This window comes from Erinaceus europaeus, chromosome 2 (genome assembly GCF_950295315.1).
Source record: "Erinaceus europaeus chromosome 2, mEriEur2.1, whole genome shotgun sequence".
NCBI lineage: Eukaryota > Metazoa > Chordata > Mammalia > Eulipotyphla > Erinaceidae > Erinaceus > Erinaceus europaeus.
This window is the reverse complement of record NC_080163.1, coordinates 154,200,184-154,219,160: the sequence shown is the minus strand read 5'-3', so window position 1 is coordinate 154,219,160 and position 18,977 is coordinate 154,200,184. Positions and strand designations below refer to the sequence as shown.

The 18,977-nt window shown below is 39.9% G+C and overlaps 1 protein-coding gene across 1 annotated transcript in view; it reads right to left on the bottom strand.

The window, feature by feature from the left end:
- Positions 1–8,067: 8,067 nt before the first annotated feature.
- CES1 (carboxylesterase 1) overlaps positions 8,068–18,977 on the bottom strand; it is a 561,489-nt gene continuing 550,579 nt past the window's right edge. Inside the window, exon 15 of the mRNA XM_060185531.1 lies at positions 8,068–8,079. The gene's annotated coding sequence lies outside the window, so the exon portion shown is untranslated. The remainder of the gene's footprint in view (positions 8,080–18,977) is intronic.

Sequence of the window (18,977 nt, the reverse complement as noted above, 5' to 3'; positions counted from 1 at the left end):
CTGGTGGGAATGTCAATGGACCAACCTCTGTGGAGAGCAGCCTGGAAAATTCTCAGAAGGCTAGAAATGGACCTACCCTATGATCCTGCAATTCCTCTCCTAAGGATATATCCTAAGGAGACTATCATACTCATCCAAGTAGATCTGTGTCCACATATGTTCTTAGCAGCACAATTTGTAATATCCCAAACCTAGAAACAACCCAGGTGTCCAACAACAGATGAGTGGCTGAGCAAGTTGTGGTATATATATATATATATATATATATATATATATATATATATATATATATATATACACAATGGAATACTACTCAGCTATTAAAAATGATTATTTCACTTTTTTCACCTCATCTTGGATGGAGCTTGAAGGAATCATGTTAAGTGAGATAAGCCAGGAAGAGAATAATGGATATGGGATGATCTAACTCATAGGCAGAAGTTGAAAAGGAAGAACAGAAGGGGAAACACAAAGCAGAACTTAGACTGGGGTTGCTGTATTTCACCGAAGTAAAAGACTCTGGGGTGGAGAAAGGGGCTCAGGTCTTGGAACGTGATGGCAGAAGAGGACATGGTGAGTGTTGAATTGTTATGTGGAAAGTGGAGAAATGTTATGCCTGTACATACTATTGTATTTTACTGCCAGCTATAAACCATTAATCTCCCAATAAAGAAATTGTTTTTTAAATCTCCCTTTGTGGGGTGTGTCGGGGTTAGATTGTATGAAAGCTCTGTCTACACTTAGGGCAGAGAGAAGGAAGCTCAACCTCAAGAAGTTGACGATAAAGACATGCCAATGGTGGTCTAATAATTAGAGCAACAGTTCTCAAAGTGAGGCCAGGGAACCTCTGGGGGTTACTTAAATGTGTCTATTAAGTTTTATTGTGACACTAAAACATTTCAATTTTTTTATTGTCATTTTCTCTTGAGTGTACAAGAGAGTTTCCCGGAGACTGCATGTTGCTAGAATATCAAGATCAGTTGGTGTAAAAAGCAACAAAAATTGATTTGGACAGAGACTTACAAAAATAGAAAACAGAGCCAACTTCTCACTAAATTTTCTAGATATGTAAATATTATTGCTATTTTCAAATAAGTTGGTGACTAAAACTTCTTAATTTTTTTATTATTTTATTTTATTGTCTTCAGGTTTATTGCTGGGGCTCAGAGCTGGCACTAGGAATTCACTATTCACAGTAGATATTTTTTCAATTTTTTCAAATTTTTTTTATTAGAACAGAGAAATTGAGAGAGGAGAGGAGAACAGAGAGAGGTGGAGAAAGATACACACCTGCAAATCTGCTTCACTGCCTGTGAAACATTCCCCCTGCAGGTGGGGAGCGGGGGTTCAAACTTGGGTCTTTTACTTGGTAACATATGCACTTAACCAGGTGCACCACCACCCAGCCTCCAGCTTTTTAGTTTCCAAAATGGTGAATATTAATATGTGTAGATTATTGGGATGCTCAGTAGTCATGTTTTTTTAATCTTAAGGCCAAAAAGTTTGAGAATATCCCTATTTGGGAATTCTTTATCAGATGAAGTCTCATGAGACAGAGACCACATGCTTTACAGAAGCTAGAAAACCTTATTCCCAGCTATCCTTCAGGTTGGGTCCATCCACATAACCTAGGTCCAGTCTAAGGGACTCCCTTTGGAGGGGGAATTCAAGATCCTAAGTAGGAAACCGAGAGGCATGGTGACCATGGGAGCCATGTCCTGATCAAAGGTCAGGGAGGTGATAGGATGCAATGATGACCAGTTTCACTGGTGTTGTCTTCCCTGAAGTGGTGACATGATGCACTTGTGTCCTGGTTGCATCTGACCTCTTGCTCTGAGTCAATATCCTGTTCTGTTTTCCTAGGCTGTCTGGAGATGCTGGGTGAACTTGAGGAACTTGCTTGTCTTCTCTGTGCCTTAATAGAAATAATGTTTACAGCATGGTAATAATAGCTGTAAAAATGAACTGTGATAATCCATGTCAATTGCTGTCACATAAGATTTACTCAAGATATACCAGTTAACATGATGATGGTAATGGTGGCAGTGGTCTCTATAATCATAAAGAGTCACTGCCACTAACTTTGTTGCTTATTGTGGAGACATCTAATGAACATCCCTGAGAGCCCTGAAACCTTGTCCTTGACCTTGGTGCTCTGTGCAATATAAATTGCAATAGCCAGAATTGCCTTTCCAATAATTGCTCTACTCCTTCAATCAAAGCTGGTTTTTCTTGTATGCAACTGAGATTGGCCCAGTGAAAGAGATTAGACTCCAGCGCATTTCACAGGTCTCTACCAAAAGCCAGATCTGTCCACATATTGATATTGTACATGGTAGTTACATGGCCTTCCTAACACAATTCACTTTTTCCACTTACATAAATTTACATAGAGTTTTTGATGGGGCCGGTAAAGTAGTTCACTAGATAGTAGTGTGCCTGATTTATTATGCATGTCACCCAGGCTCCAGTTTGACCCCAAAGACACTGGAGTAAGCTTTGATGCTCCAGTATCTTTTCCTCTGTCCTTCTGTCTCTGTCTGAACAAATGTAGACCTGGAGCAATAAAGCCCTGGTGATATGACAACTACAAGAGAACTCTTTCTTCTACTAGGCCTATTGTTGGGGTTCGTATTTGGTGCCTGCACAAGGAATCCACTACCCCCAGCAGCCATTTTTTTCTTTTCTTTTTATTTGATAGAATAAAGATAAATTGAACAGGGAGGGTGAGATAGAGAAAGAGAAACGTTTGTAGCCTTCTCTGCTTTAACATTCATAAAGCTTCTCCCCTGCTGGTGGTGACTAAGGGCTTGAACCCAGCTCATGTACACTTAACAGGGTACACAACCTCCTGTCTACTACAAAGAGGATTTGATGTGCTAGTCTTTCCATTTTATATGTTTTCCTAATTCATATTAAAGTCATACAAGTATTTAGTAAAATATCTTGGTGACTACCCCTCATGAAATACTTCTCTTTCAGTTTGGGAAACCTGCCAGAATGTTGGGATGAGGGGAGACAGGGCAGAGCAGGCAGATGTCATGATTTCTGCCTTATTTCTTATGAGAAAAAAAGGGAGCATACTTAAAGCTTTTCTTCAGAAGATCAGGACTGGTAAATTAGTGGCATAGGATGCTAAAGGCCTATCCTGAATCTTGGAACCATTTGGAGCCTGCAAAGGAGCCGCCTTCCTCACAGGTGACGTTTCCAGTAAACTGTTGGCTGAATCTTGTCCCTCACAACCTAGCCTCATCCCATGCCCTGCACTTTACCCAGACTTACTTATGAAGAAAGAGAAAGTTCTGAGGAGCAGAAAGGAGAGAAGCTAGGAGTGAGAGGGAAGAAGACACAAGGGAAGGGAAGAGGGGAGGAGGAAAGTGGAGGAAAGGAGAGGAGGTGGAAGAAAGAGAAAGTAGAGAGGAAGAAGTCAGAGGAAGGAGAAGAAAAGGGGAAAAGAAGGGCAGAAAGAGGAGGGAGAGGAAGTGTCTCAGGCCTGCTCCCCCTCCCCCAAGCATCTACTCAGACCTTGGCTCTTTTTCCAGAAATGTCCACCAGTTCACACTTAATTACTCCATTAAAAATAAAACTGGAAAGTTGAAGAGGAAGAGTTAAATGTGGTCCTAAAAGGAGGAAACTGCAGCTAATCCCAATTAGGAGGAAGTCCCAGGCTATTGAAACGCTACAATCCAATTACATCAGGTAAAATGAATTACTCCGTTAATGCTGACTTATTATGAAGACACCTTCTTATTGCTCTCATTAATAATCTTTAGACATCATTTTAGTGCATATTGGCTGCAATAACATTTCTATTAGCATCATGGTGGAGCAGGGCTGACAATTAAAATAAAAAATAAATCAACCTGAGGAGTGAACAAACGTAATTATAGTTCAGAAAGAGCTTTTATGTGTATTTGATTAGTCAATGGAACAGAGCCTCCCTACTTGTCTTGATTTTGTGTGAGCCCCAATCTGTGCAGACTCCTGGGGTCAGGGAAAGGTGGGAAGTGTGTGTGTGTGTGTGTGTGTGTGTGTGTGTGAGAGAGAGAGAGAGAGAGGAGAGAGAGAGAGAGAGAGGGAACTTGAGAGAGAGAGAGAGAGAGCTTGAGAGAATGGGTAGAATTTATCAATCAAGGGATGCTTTGAATGCCAGTCCCTGCCTTCTGTGTTCATTTGGCCTTAGTTTTGCCATTTCTGAAATTGGAAGTTTGGGTTTTTTTTTTTTTTAATTTATTAGGGGACTAATGGTTTACATTCTACAGTAAATACAATAGTTTGTACATGCTTAACATTTCCCAGTTTTCCAGAATAATACGGCCCCCAGTAGATCCTCCTCTGTCATCATGAACCCTCTCTGAACAAACACACCCCAGTCTTTTACTTGGGTGCAATACACCATGGGGTTTATTTGTTTGTTTGTCTGTTTTAATTTCTGGATTATATTGGTTGGAAGTCAGAGCTTTACAAAATTCTCTCATTTGAAGGGACCAGTGGTAATCTCTAATTACTGAGTGCAAGGTGGCAGAATTCTAAAAGAAGCAGAGAACCCATTTCTAGAAAATCTGCTAGGTGCCTGAAGTTTGCTTTCTTCTAAGGCTGTTCTTGGGTATCAAGAAAGTTCACCTGGAAGGCTGCCTGCTTTGCCATTTGTGCAACCCATGTATATGGTCAGCCCCTATGCTATTAGCAAAAAGATCTCATCCATGCCCTTGCCATGGGAGACTCTAATATATATATATATATATATATATATATATATATATATATATATATATATATATATATATATATATATATATATTGAACTTTTGACATGGCAAGTAGGCTCTCTGAGAGCAAAGGGTCTGAGTAAGAACAAGTGGTATCTGAGAGAAAGACAGAACAGGAAAAGTGGTGCCTTCAGAGTAAAGTCTGAGCAGTGACACACCAACTCCTCTGTTATCCATTAAAAGTCACACAGATCAAGCCAGGAAAAATGTGAGAGGGGATTCAGGTAGACATGAAGCCAGAAAGCTGGGCACCCTTGGAGCCTTGCTGCCATGGTGTCTGTACCTCAGTGCTCCGGTTATAAAATGAGACTTGTGATCATTGAAGGCAGTTACAGAGCAGTTTCTGGTGTAGAATAAGCATGAAATAAACACTAGCCATTGTTACTGTTATGATAATTATCAGTTTCACTCAGAAGGTAAGCAGAATATACAAAACCTATAAAAAGACTATGGTAATAGACCAGAGTATGAAGTAAAGGCACCAAAATATGAAAAGAAAGGTGTGAAATCACATTTAAAATACACCAGACACTCTTCTCTGCCTATAAATTTGGGACAGGTCACCCTTCCATGAGAATAATGAGAAAAACATTTTTGTTTTAGATCTGCTTAAAAGCTCCAGAGACATGCCAAACAGTAAAGACTTGAAGAGGAGGAACACCAAGGAAAAGAGAAAGTCATTGAGGTAAACCTGACCTTCCTAATACATTCCTTTGTGAGTCACTTAAGTGACAGGGATGAATAGGCCAGGACCCAACCTCAAGCCATCTCAGTAACTGATTAGATTAAGCTGCCTGCCAGAAGCTAAACCCTCTGAAAGACAAAAATCAACAGCCAGAGCTTCTATTATGTCTTATACACAGTATCAAATATGTAATTAAAAAGTACTGGAAATTGGAGCAAAGTACAAGGACTGGTGTAAGGATCCCAGTTCGAGCCCTGGCTCCTCACCTGCAGGGGAGTCGCTTCACAAGCGGTGAAGCAGGTCTGCAGGTGTCTTTCTCTCCCCCTATCTGTCTTCCCCTCCTCTCTCTATTTCTCTCTGTCCTATCCAATAATGACAACAACAATAAAACAACAAGGGCAACAAAAGGGAATAAATAAATATTGTTTTAATACTGGAAATATCAAGAGGTAAGAACAAAGGAATCAGAAACTACAGAACAGACTCACAGATAGTAATCCATGTATTTGGAGTCATCAGAGAAGAACTTTTAAATGATTGTGATTCTTGTGTTAAAGAAAATGGAATTGGGTCATAATTTTAATTTTAAGCAGATAGCTAGAACTAATATTTAAAATAAATCAAATAAAAACTAAAATTACAATCAAAGGAAAATTCAGTTAAATGCCATAGCTGACATTAATCATTGGAAAATGGGTTTGGGGCTCAGAGAGATAGCTCATCAGGTAGGTTGCTTGCAGTATCCTGCATGTGATCCAGGTTTCAGCCCAGGTACCACATAGGGGTCTCTCCCTTCTCCCCTGTCTACCTCACTATTTGAATGGGTAAAATAAGATGTGGCCCAGGAGCAGTGAAATCACACATATATATAAGATCCTAATTCCACCAAAAAAGAAAAATGAATTTAACAGATTACACATAGCAAAAAATAAAAAAGCATTAGTGGTCTTAAAGACATGTTTATAGAAAATGTCTAGCTTCATATTCTTATTTTTAGGTTCCTTATTATTAAACAGTTTGTTCTGCTTTATATCTTAATACTTTTCAGCCACCAAGTTGCAGGCACTACTGTGATGTCAGCCTGACTTCTGTGGACAGATGACTTCACCAAAGTATCCTGGAGCCCCACCTCCACAGACCCCTACCCCAGCTGGGAAAGATAGAAACAGGCTGAAGGGATATGGATTGACCAGTCAATGGTCATGTACAGTGGAGAAGCAATTACAGAAGCCAAACCTCCTACCTTCTGCACCAAATAAAGATCTTTGGACCATACTCCCAGAGGGATAAAGAATATGGAAACTTCCAGTGGAGGGGATGGGATATGGACCTCTGGTGGTAGGAATTGTGTGGCATTGTACCCCTCTTATCCTATAATCTTGTTGATTATTATTAAATCAGTAATAAAAGAGGGAGTAGAAATCTAGGAAGACTGGGAGGCTGGGGCCCTCCTCTCCCTCTCTCCTCTCTCCTCTCTCTCTCTCTCTCTCTCTCTCTCTCTCTCTCTCTCGGGCTTACATGCCAGTGTGGCTTGTAGTTCCTTCTCTTTTTTGTTCTTACTTTCTCCCAATAAATGTCATCTCCTTAAAAAAAAGAAAGAAAGAAAATATCTAGCTTCATGGAAGCTAGAGACAACCCACCTTATATAGTACACACTTTTACTATACTAGAGGACCCAGGCCCAAGCCTTCAGTACCTCCAGGAGGGAAACTTCCTGAGTAGTGGAGTGATGTGTCTCCATTTCTCTCTCTCTCTCTCTCTGGCTTACATGCCAGTGTGGCTTGTAGTTCCTTCTCTTTTTTGTTCTTACTTTCTCCCAATAAATGTCATCTCCTTAAAAAAAAAGAAAGAAAATATCTAGCTTCATGGAAGCTAGAGACAACCCACCTTATATAGTACACACTTTTACTATACTAGAGGACCCAGGCCCAAGCCTTCAGTACCTCCAGGAGGGAAACTTCCTGAGTAGTGGAGTGATGTGTCTCCATTTCTCTCTCTCTCTCTCTCTCTCTCTCTCTCTCTGGCTTACATGCCAGTGTGGCTTGTAGTTCCTTCTCTTTTTTGTTCTTACTTTCTCCCAATAAATGTCATCTCCTTAAAAAAAAAGAAAGAAAATATCTAGCTTCATGGAAGCTAGAGACAACCCACCTTATATAGTACACACTTTTACTATACTAGAGGACCCAGGCCCAAGCTTTCAGTACCTCCAGGAGGGAAACTTCCTGAGTAGTGGAGTGATGTGTCTCCATTTCTCTCTCTCTTCCTCTCTCTCTCTCTCTCTCTCTCTCTCCCTCCCTCCCTCCCTCCCTCTGTCTGTCTCTCAATATCTTTCTTTCTTTCTTTCTTTCTTTCTTTCTTTCTTTCTTTCTTTCTTTCTTCCTTTCTTTCTTTTTATTGCCACCAGGGTTATCATTTAGTCTCACCACTCCTGGTGGCCATTTTTTTCCTTTTCTCTTTTTTTTTCAATTTATTTTCTTCTCTTCTCTTTTCTTTTCTCTTCTCTTATTTTCTTTTTATTTTATTTGATAGAACAGAAAGAAATTGAGAAGGGAGGGGAGGTAGAGAGGGAGAGAGACAAAGACATCTGCAGACCTGATTCACTGATGTGAAGCTCTCCTCCCTACCCTGCAGGTGGGCACTGGGGACTTGAACCAGAGTCCTTACACATGGTAATGTGTGCTCAACCAGGTCCACCACTGCCCAGCCCCCCTTATCTCTCTGTTACTCATCCTCTATCTAGATAAAAAGAAAAATAACCACTGGAAGTGATAGAGTCATGCAGGCATGGTGCCAGGTCCCAGCAATGAGAGTCTGGTTAAAAAGAGCAGATGACCCCACCAATGTGTCCTGGAGCCCCACTTCCCTGGAGCCCTGCCCCACTAGGGGCAGATGATATGGTAGGAAGGAAAAGCCTTATGTCTATAGTTACATAGTCCAGAACATAGTTCTCAAATGAAATATGGCACGGTGTCTCTGGAGAGTTAGTGCTCTGAACATTTCTGGGCGGTTAAAACATACAAGGATGAAGAAGTTATGGGCCATATATCCAGTGGACTACTACCTTGTGATTAAAAAAAAAGATGATATTGTGTCCTTTGGGACAGAATGGATAGTTCGAAGTGATTATACTTAGTGATGTAGTGAAGGAGGTGAAGGACAACTACTAGATGGTTTTGCTCATGTGTGGAAATAAGGAATTGAAACACACATGAAATTGCAAAACCAAAAATAGGGGAGAAAGGAAGGAGGTAAGGAAGGAAGAAAGAAAGAAAAAAGAAAACAAGAAATATGGAGCCAAACTGTCTCTAAGTCTTTGTGAAAACTACAGTGGTGGTTTCAGTGTAAACTACACCCCTATAATCTTATAATCTTGTAAATCATTATTAAATCACTAATATTTTTTTAAAGCACAACTTCATGTGTTATGTAAGCTTTCATATACCCAGCACCAAACTTTTGGTCAGGAGCATTGTTCTTTACATATATTATTTATTAAGCTTCATTGTAATCCTGAGCAACAAATATGTAAGCATTCATTTAATAAAAAAAATCATGGAAAATCAAATAATGAGGGGTCAGGAGGTGGCACACCTGATTGAGCACACTTGTTGCAATGCGCAAGAAACTGGGTTCAAGTCCCCAGTCCCCACTTGCAGGGGAGGAAGCTTTGTGGTGAAGCAGTGCTGCTGGTGTTTCTCTTTCTCTTTCCCTCTCTATCTCCCCCTTCCCTCTTGATTGCTGGCATTCTTTACCCAATAAATAAATAAAGATAATTGTTTTAAAAATCAAATAATGAAAAACATTGCAGGAAACACACATTTTCCCAGACAACATCACAGTGACCTTAGGGAGTTACTCTTATTATATCCATTTTTGTGGGTGGAAATACTGAGGCAGAGAGAAGTGAAATGTGACCTCCAGAGCCATTTTTCTAGAGTGGCAGACTTAGGGCAGGAGTCTGTAACCCTTCGTAATCATTCTGTCCTCCCACTTGCTGCAGGCCAGCACCTGTGACCTTTTGGACAAAGCAGATATTCTTACATATACCTGGAGAGACCCTCCAGCAGCCAGCTTGCTGTGTCTGGTAAAACAGCAAAGGCTCCTGCAGCCTGTGACATCCAAAATAAAGTCCCCTTCTACCATCTGCAGAAAGAGAAATCAAAAGCCTGCCTCTTGTTCCAAAGCTAGAGGTTAAAGGGGGGGGGGGGGAATCAGCCACAGGTAGTTAAGTGATTATAAACTGTAAAAATAAATCAGCCTGATATAATTGCTCCAAGGAAAAAGATGACCAACATATTTAAAATGTCCATAGTGTCCCCTTTCCCATCTCCATTTGGCATTCTCTAATTACCTTCACATTTCATTTCCATCAGCAAGATGACCTGTATTTCCTTCGAGAAGTGCCTGGGAGGGGCCTGGCTGAGGAGCAGAGCCCCTGGTGATAAATCAGGCTCTCCATTAGGAGTGAAGTGCTCATCTCAGCAGCGCTAAATGCAGGATTTATAAAGATGTCTCCGCCATCCAGCCCAATTGTGGACACCATAATAAATTCATGAGCGGGTGCCAGGCTAGCGCACTTCATTATGTGCGAGGCTCCTGGCCATTAATCTAGCTGGGCAGCGGGCAGGATTCCTAGGGTAGAGAGACAAATTTATGCGGCCCAAACTTACTCATTCCATTATGGATTTCATCGGCCCCGGCTCCAGGCTGCACAGAAGCAAAGGGACCATTTTTTACACCTTGGACCAAGAGTTTGTAACTCCCCATTGTGTCTTATTTCTCCCACAATACAACCCTGATTTTATCCTTTGCACTTCTCTCAGAGAATGTCTTCCAGAGACCTTCCTAGCTGCCACTTACTCCAAATAAAATATTTATACAATCAATTGGCAGAGAGCATTTCCCCTTAAATGTCCTATTAACATGGAAATGCTCATTTGCAAAATGGGCCCAGGAGCCTCTCTAGACAGTTAACCCCTTACTTCACCACAAAGAAAGTTGGCAAAGGGCCTAGAAGTAGGGAGGAGGGTGGGGGAGATGGGCCACAATGTAAAGGATATATATATATATATATATATATATATATATATATATATATATATATTCCTATTGTGTATGGCATGCATGCATGGTACGTGTGCAATATATTTGCTCACAAGCTTTCAAATTTTGTCTTCTTTTTTTTTTCTACCACCAGGGTTATTGCAGGGTCTCAGTACATGTACAGCCACTCCACTGTCCCTCCATATTTTTCTTATTCCATATTTTTTTATTATTTATTTATTCCCTTTTGTTGCCCTTGTTGTTTTATTGTTGTAGTTATTATTGATGTCATTGTTGTTGGATAGAACAGAGAGAAATGGAGAGAGGAGGGGAAGACAGAGAGGGGGAGAGAAAGATAGACACCTTCAGACCTGCTTCATTGCTTATGAAGCGACTCCCCTGCAGGTGGTGAGCCAGGGGCTCAAACTGGTATCCTTAATGCCAGTCCTTGCATTTGGTGCCACCTGCGCTTAACCCGCTGTACTACTACCCAACTTCCTCTTTTCCACGTTTTTATAGAAGAGAGAGAGAGAAACAGAGAGAGAGATGGAGAAAAAGAAGAAAAACACCTGCAGAATTATTCTACCACTTGTGACGCTTTCCTGCAAGTAGGGACCAGGTACTTGAACCCAAGTTCTCATACATGGTTAACATGTGTGTCCCACTGAGAGAGCCATCGTTCAGCCCCCACTCAGTCATTTTTGCTATAAGGGGCTAGAAACTCCCATAACTAAACTCAGAAATTGCTTAGATCCACACCATACCCCTCACAGTAACATATAAATCTTGCCATTTCCTAGTGCCTAAGCAAAGTCAGCAAATATTTGAAAAAGCAGATACCACTTCTTCTTGCTGTGTGGTAGGTAACATATTCTTTTCTAGCTGAGTGCAAGCTAGGCCTCAGAGTCCTTCTTAACACTGGCAAATGACAACAATCTATCTTAACTAATGAAATTAACAATGATAGTACTTAGCATAGTGCTTAAGATAGGTCATCACTGGACTCACTGCTTCAGGGGTAGTAACTCATCTAATCTTATAGCAACGTGAGAAGAAAATACTAATGTTGTCCACATTATAGATGAAGAGCCTGGGAAAGAAATATGACCAGTGAGTGATACCAGCCTTACTTAGCCTCTGCAAATTCTGTCTTAGCCTCTGCAAAAAAAGATGCTTTTCAGGATTCACTAGACTTCTCCTCCACCCCCACACACAACTGATAATGATGAACAAGTTACCTCTTAAGAAGTTATCCAAAAGAAGAGATGGCACCCCCACATCTGAGGAGCTAGTGTCACTCAGACCACCATCGGCATCAGCAGACTACCAACAGAAGATCAAAGACTTCATCTTTAGGACATGAGATCTGTAACGCTTGACAGTAAGGAGGTAAGTGGCCTCAGGAGACAACTGGGTTGCAAGAACCAGTCAGGCCAACACTAACCCCTCTGACAAACATTTGTGTTACTGAACCACTCTGTATCCAGTTCTGTACCAAGGCTGCCCCTTGCCAAAGGTTACACAGGCTTTAGTGCTAAATATAAATAAACATATATACATAGATAGCTAATAAATAGTTAATTTTATTCACAGAGGTTTTTCAACAATGGGAGCTATTCTCTGCCCTAATCCAATTTTCAAGCAAAAACTACCATAGTTATGGGCCCCTAGAAACATGCCTAAAATGGACTTCCTAGCTTTCTTCCACCCTAAGATCTCTAATTCCTAATGTCATCGGCTCTGTTCCTACATTTTGGTTCCTGCTCTTTAACAATTTTGTCTCACTTTATATCCTTCCACCCTCCAGATACCAAATTGCAGACACTACCATGATTATATCCTGGCTTCTCTGGACAGATGATCTTAACAATGTGTCCTGGAACTATACCTCTTCAGAGCTCTACCTGACTATGGAAAGATAGAAACAGGCTGGGGTATGAATTGACCTACCAATGCCCAAATACAGTGGAGAACAAATTACAGAAACCATAACTCCTACCTTCTGCACCCGCAAAACAACTTTGATCCATTCTCCCAGTGGAGGAGAAGTGATAGGAGGGTGAGGATAAGAGGGCTCTGAACTCCAACTCCATCAGGACCTGGGGACAGAAGAGGAAAAAGGGAGGAACATGTGGGTGTAGTAATAGGGTCATGAGTGGCTTAGAGGGGAAGAGAGGCCTGGACCTGGAAGAAAAAGGGAGGAAATTATGCACAGATGTAGACAGATAGTTGTAGAGATGATGGTTAACCCATGTCCACAACATTGGGAGAACTGTGGTGGTTTGCAATGGAGGGATTGGGGATTCAGAACTCTGGCAGTGGGAATGGTGTGGAATTCTAGCCCTGTTGAAGAAAAGTCGCTATTTAAATGAGGTTGGAAAGGTTTTTCCAAAGATACAATGCCATAGGTATGAGAGAGAAAGGCTTTCAAGGCAGGGGGAAGAGTACAGGCCAATATGAAAGAAACTACAGGAAATCATGTTGCTTGAGATAAGGCCGAAGATGAATGATTATTGGATGATCTCACTCACAGGTGGGCTCTAAGAAACAAAACAAAGGGCAATACAGGATGAATCCTCAATAGACTCTATCACAGCAGATTCAGGGACTCAGAAGGGGAGAAGGAGAGTTACTAAAGGGAGATTGCAGACCTAAGTCTCTATGGTGAAATAAGATGGTTTGGTTGAGGGTGAGATGTATTGATACCTGTCTTATGAGAATGTGGAAGTGTGCCTTTATGACAACAAAAATCCTGTAAATCAATACTGCCTCAATAAAGTGATGCTGGAATTGAGGGAAAAAATGGTGTAGCATATATGCTTTGGAACAGTGAACAGAAAGAGCATCCACATGTTCTAATCTATCTTAAAGATTCACTCACCATTTGATAATGATGTGGTGGGGATAAGAAAGAAGTAGAACTGGTCTGGAGTCACTTTTCCCTAGAACTTTCATACAACCTCCTCTGCAAGGACCTAGTGGGGGTAGTATTGTTATGTGGAAAACTGAGAAATGTTATGCATAAAAACTATTGTATTGACTGGTGACCATAAAACATTAATCCCCCAATAAAAAATAAATTTTTTAAAAATTTTCCTTTGCAGAGGCAATAGCTTCATTTTCTTAGGGGGGAAAAAAGTTTTATTTTCTCAGGTCTAGAAGTCATTGACTGACAGCTGAGATAAAGCTCTTAAGAATGTGGGAAAAGGGGGAGTGGGCTGGTAGTGCAGTGGGTTAAGGGCACATGGTGCAAAGCTCAAGGACTGGCTTTAAGGATCCAGGTTCGAGCTCCTGGCTCCCTACCTGTAGGGGAGTCACTTCACAGGAGGTAAAACAGGTCTGCAGGTGTCTTTCTCTCCCCCTCTCTGTCTTCCCCTCCTCTCTCCATTTCTCTCTGTCCTATCCAACCATGACGATATCAATAACTACAACAATAAAACAACAAGGGCAACAAAAGGGAATAAATAAATAAATAGTTAAAAAAATAATGTGGGCAAAGGGCAGAGGTAGATAGCATAATGGTTATGCAAACAGTCTGTTGTGTTGTGCCTGAGGCTCCAAAGTCTCAGGTTCAGTCCCTCATACCACTGTAAGCCAGAGATGATCACTGCTCTGGTTAAAAAAAAAAAAAAAGTATAGGGATCTAGATGATCTCACTTATAGGCGGAACTTAAGGAAAGGAAAGGAAGGGAAAAGACAAAATGAAACTTGGACTAGGTTTGGTATCTTGTACCAGAGCAAAGGACTTTGGGGAAGAGAGGGAGCAGAGTGGGTGGAGCAGGTGTTAGAGCCTTGGTACATGGTGGTGGAAAAAAACCTAATTTGGGGGGTGAGAGGGTTTTGCAGACACCTATTCTGGGGGGGATAAGAAATTGTACCTACATGTCAATAACTGTACTCTAAACCATTAATCCACCAACAAAATGACATAAAAATTTGAAAAGAAATTTATACAAGGAAAACAATTTTTTAAAAAAAAAAAGTGTGGGGTAAGGAAAGGGAAGCAAATATTTCACAAATATTCATATTCAGCAGAAAAACTCAGAAGCAAGAAGAAGATCCCCATCTGGATTCACTGGAGATGGGAGTCACCTGGAGATGTGATGCAAGGTCAGAATAGCCTGACCATGATGTACATGAATGTGTTGTTCAGCTCTGGTAGGAAAGGGAATCTGACCAGGAAGCCAGTGAATGCAGCACATGGCTGTGATTCAGTATCTTCCTGAGACTAGAGAGAACTTTCTCAAGAGAAAGCAAAATGAACATGGTGGGTTCTCAAAATCTAGTGAGCAAATGGGAAAAAGAAGTTCGAAAGACACAAAAATCAGCAGGACTTTGAGACATAATACACAGAAAGAAATAATAGTTTCAAAGAACTGTTTAACATGCTCAAAACTATCCACTGAGGTATGCTTTCCATGAAACTAAGCCATGAAGTCCTAAAAAGACTGTCAGATCATCTGAATGAGATACAAATGAAGATTAAGGAAGCTAAGAAAACTTGTGAGGAATCTGAAAATACAATGGCAGAATTGAAAGGCAGATTTCTTACATTAAAGAGCAGAATTGACATTATGAATGCCAAGTCATGGAACAGAAGATAAGTTAGAAGGACTCTCCAATATACTGAGGAAATGAAAAATTAGATAAAAAATAATACAAGGAAGATGAAAATATGGAGAAAATAAAAGGAAAAGCATCTTCCTTCTGATGTTTATAATTTGATACCAGATTTCTTTAGAGCAGTTGTTTAAGCCCCAGATATCTAAAGAATTATTAGTAAAACATATCTCTCTGGGTTTCACTGCTGTCCACAGTAATTAGATATAGCCCGTACAGACTAGACTAGAAAAGTGAGTGTTTTTTATTATATTTATTTATTTATTGGATAGAGATAGCCAGAAATTGACAAGGAAGAGGGTGGTGGGGAGGGAGAGAGACAGACACCTGCAATACTGCTTCACCACTCACAAAGCTTTCTCCCTGAAGATGGGGACCAGGGGTTTGAACCTGGGTCCTTGTGCCTTGTAATATGTGTGTTCAACTGGCTACATCACCACCCAGCCCCAAACAGTAAATATTTTTAAGCTTAAAAAAAAATCATGTTAATTCACTCTAAGATCCAAAGCTAAGTGTAAATTATAATTGCAGTGAAACAAAATATTAACACAATTAAGAGGTTTATTTGTTTTATTTTTAAATCACATTATATCACCTACTATTCTGCAGGAAAAAATTCAGGAAGGTTTCAGCTGGATGATTCATCTGTGAGTCACATGGAGTCAGCTGTGGGTTGGGGAATCTACTGTCAAGAATTCTCTCCACTTCTATCCTGGTTCTTGGTGATACAGATGGAAGGGTCAGTGGAAATACTTTCACTCTCTGAGTTTTTCATAGTTTATCCCTGTGGGGCAGGGTATCCATACATCTTACATATATGTTTAAGGTGCCAGGAATGAGTGTTCCAAAGATCAGTAGTGAAAGTTGCCAGGGCTCAGAAACTGGTCCAGTGAATCTTTTAACTTTTCTACTTTTCTACAGAAGCCACTGAGGATCAAGAGGAAAGAATATAAACCACACTACTGATAGAAGAATTGTCTAAGCTGGTGGTCATCCTTAATCTACTAAAACTCATAAGTGTGTTTCTCTTTTCCCCTAGAGAAAAGAGGATGAAAATGATAAATGTGGAGAAAATGTCTTTTTTTCCCCCCTTTTCCATGAAACTCCTCACTTTCTCATGAAAACAGATTTCTAGCAGATACCTCGCAGAATCTTGCCAGACTTGTTCAACCCCCTGGGGAAGCAACGGTTCAAACTCCAACTAAAGTTCCTTCTTTAAAATCGAACAGCAAAAACTTAAATATTGTTTTTAAAAATAAAAGAGTAGACTTTCCAAATCACAGGAGAAGAAAACAGGAAAAGAGAAGAAGAAAAGAATGCCTGTGAGGCTTATAGCAAAAGATCAATGAACACATCAGTTAGTACAGACAATACAAAATAAAATGAAAGAAATGAGAACGCATGTGTTTATTCTGAAAATAAATGCACATGTCCCCAGGTATATCACCCTATGAGGGTGCATATAAGGTGCTGGATATGGTAATTATCCACCCTTCAGTTTGCTGTTGTCTCTGAATGCAGGGTGTCAGGTTCCTGCAATGTATCCTATAAGTTGCCATGTTTTTCTAACTCTTTTGAGAAGTCTCTGGTGGGTTCATTATCATGTCCAACCAGAAGTCAGCTTCCATCCCCTGGGCTCTAGTACTCCTTGCTCGGAATCCACGAGACCCAGTTGGTTCACTGTCACCTCTCCTAGGAAATGAAGACATTTAAGAGCACCAAGGTTCTTAGAGGTGCCCAAGCTACTTGGTAGGTACAGCAAAGATAAGATATTTGCTTTTTTCTCTTTGGAGTTACTATGATGAGGTTCTAAGATAATATGGCTGGAGGGTTGCAATACAAGGAACTGGGCGTGATGTATGATATTAGCTCTGTCTTTTTCAATCCTTCTCTGTCTCTCACCTACCACCATTCCACTTTTCTACCTCTATAACACACATGGCCCTGTGCTGGGCTATGGGTAGGGAAACACTTTAGTAAAAGGTTATCATATTGTCCTTAGTATAACCTCTGCTATACAACCTCAACCTCCGTGTGTTGGTCTATATGTAGTTTTTCATCAGTGATTCTTTGCCTGAAAGGGACTGTGTCCTAAGGGTATCCCTTGATCTTCTGAATACACACTCCTGGCTATAGTTTTCCTTTCAAATAACTCAGATACAGTTAACTCCAGCTTCCAGTACATGAGAATGACTTTAAATCTATTTAGTGGCCTACAATGGGAGTAAAAGTAAAATTTGACTACATTCTACTTCCATGAATCATGCCTAAAGAAAATGAGACAAAGGAGATTTTAAAAGTCATTGGGGGTGGGAGGAGAGATAAATCCATAGGAAAAGGAAGCTAATGATAAGTCAGATCTTTAAATTGAAAAGTGTCATTTTATTATGATAAAAATGACATCTTCAATGAAGATAGATATAAAAGACATTTATGAACCTTCAAAAGTATTTTTCTTTTTTTAAAAAAATCCAAGGAGGAATTGGAACAAGGCAATTCTGAGATATTAAACAAACCTCAGATGCCTATACTGCACCAACAAAACTGAGAAAACTTCAATAATGCAATTTATATATAGCATATCCAACTTTGTCCCCAGTAAATACCTTTTCAAGTATTTATACTTGAAAAAGCTTTCCATATACTGCACTGTCAAGAAAAGCTCAATGAAAAAGAAAAGCTTACAGGTCAAATTTCCTAATAGGACTAAAGTAAATGGAAACATTTCTTAAAGCCACAAGGAATATAATAGAGACTTGAATAATAAATAAATAAAAATTTCTCATAAATAGTTATTGAGTCAAAAGGGAAATAAAAACTTCAGTTACAGTCAATTTCAAAAATAGTAAAATGAGAACAAAACAATGCTTTGTTAAAGTTTATGGGCTGCTGCCAAAGCTACACTTACAGAAAAGAAATGTAAAGCAATAAATTATTTTATTATTAAACAAGCAAGGATAAAAATAAGTAAGCTAAATATTTGCTTCAATAATTTAGCAAAAAAAAAAAAAAGAAAGAGAGAGAGAAATCTGGATGAAAACAAAACCCAAACTAGAAAAAAAAACTGATTAAGAAAGGGAAATAAAGTATAAACATAAGAAATAATTCATTAAAGCTTTAAGAAAACATTTTTTTCTCGGGAAAATTTTATAACAAAAAGAAAAGTAAGAATAAACCCAAATGAAACTAGAAATGAAAAATGATGTTTAATAAGGATTTTGTTAATGTTATTGATAAATGAGAGAGAGAAAGCACCACCAGAGTATCAGAATGCTCTTTAGCTCTGCTATAAGGTACTGTCAGGAATTGAATCTGGAACCCTTGAAGTCACAGATATACAAGTCTGGTACATTACTACTGTGTTATTTTCACAGTCCACGAGCATTTTAAGAATTAATAACATCCCTTCTAAGCATAAAAGTAAGAAAAAACAAAAAGGAAGAAATTAATGGTTAGATGATATGAACAAAAATTTCTGTGCTCCTAAGAAATTTAAAATAGGGGGGCGGAGCCAAGATGGCGACTGGAGTCACAGCTGCTTTGAGCTCCAAGAGGCAGCAGCTTGCAACCCAGAATCCACTGGATCTGGTAGGATATTGGGCTGTCTGTCTGAGGATGAACACGGGCTGGTCAGAGTGACACCAAAATACATAACTCGCTCTCGGGCTAAGAAATAGAGGTCAGGGGGACAAAGGAAAATTCTTTGATTATTTCTGAGCTCACACACCCCTCAACCCCAGTACCAGCCCACAGGGGTAGTTCAGCCACCCCTAGCAGGTTCCCCTTTGAGCTATTTTCTTTAACAAGATTCCTGGCTCACCAGGGGTGTCATTCTAAGCCTTTTCCTTTAACTTCTCTTT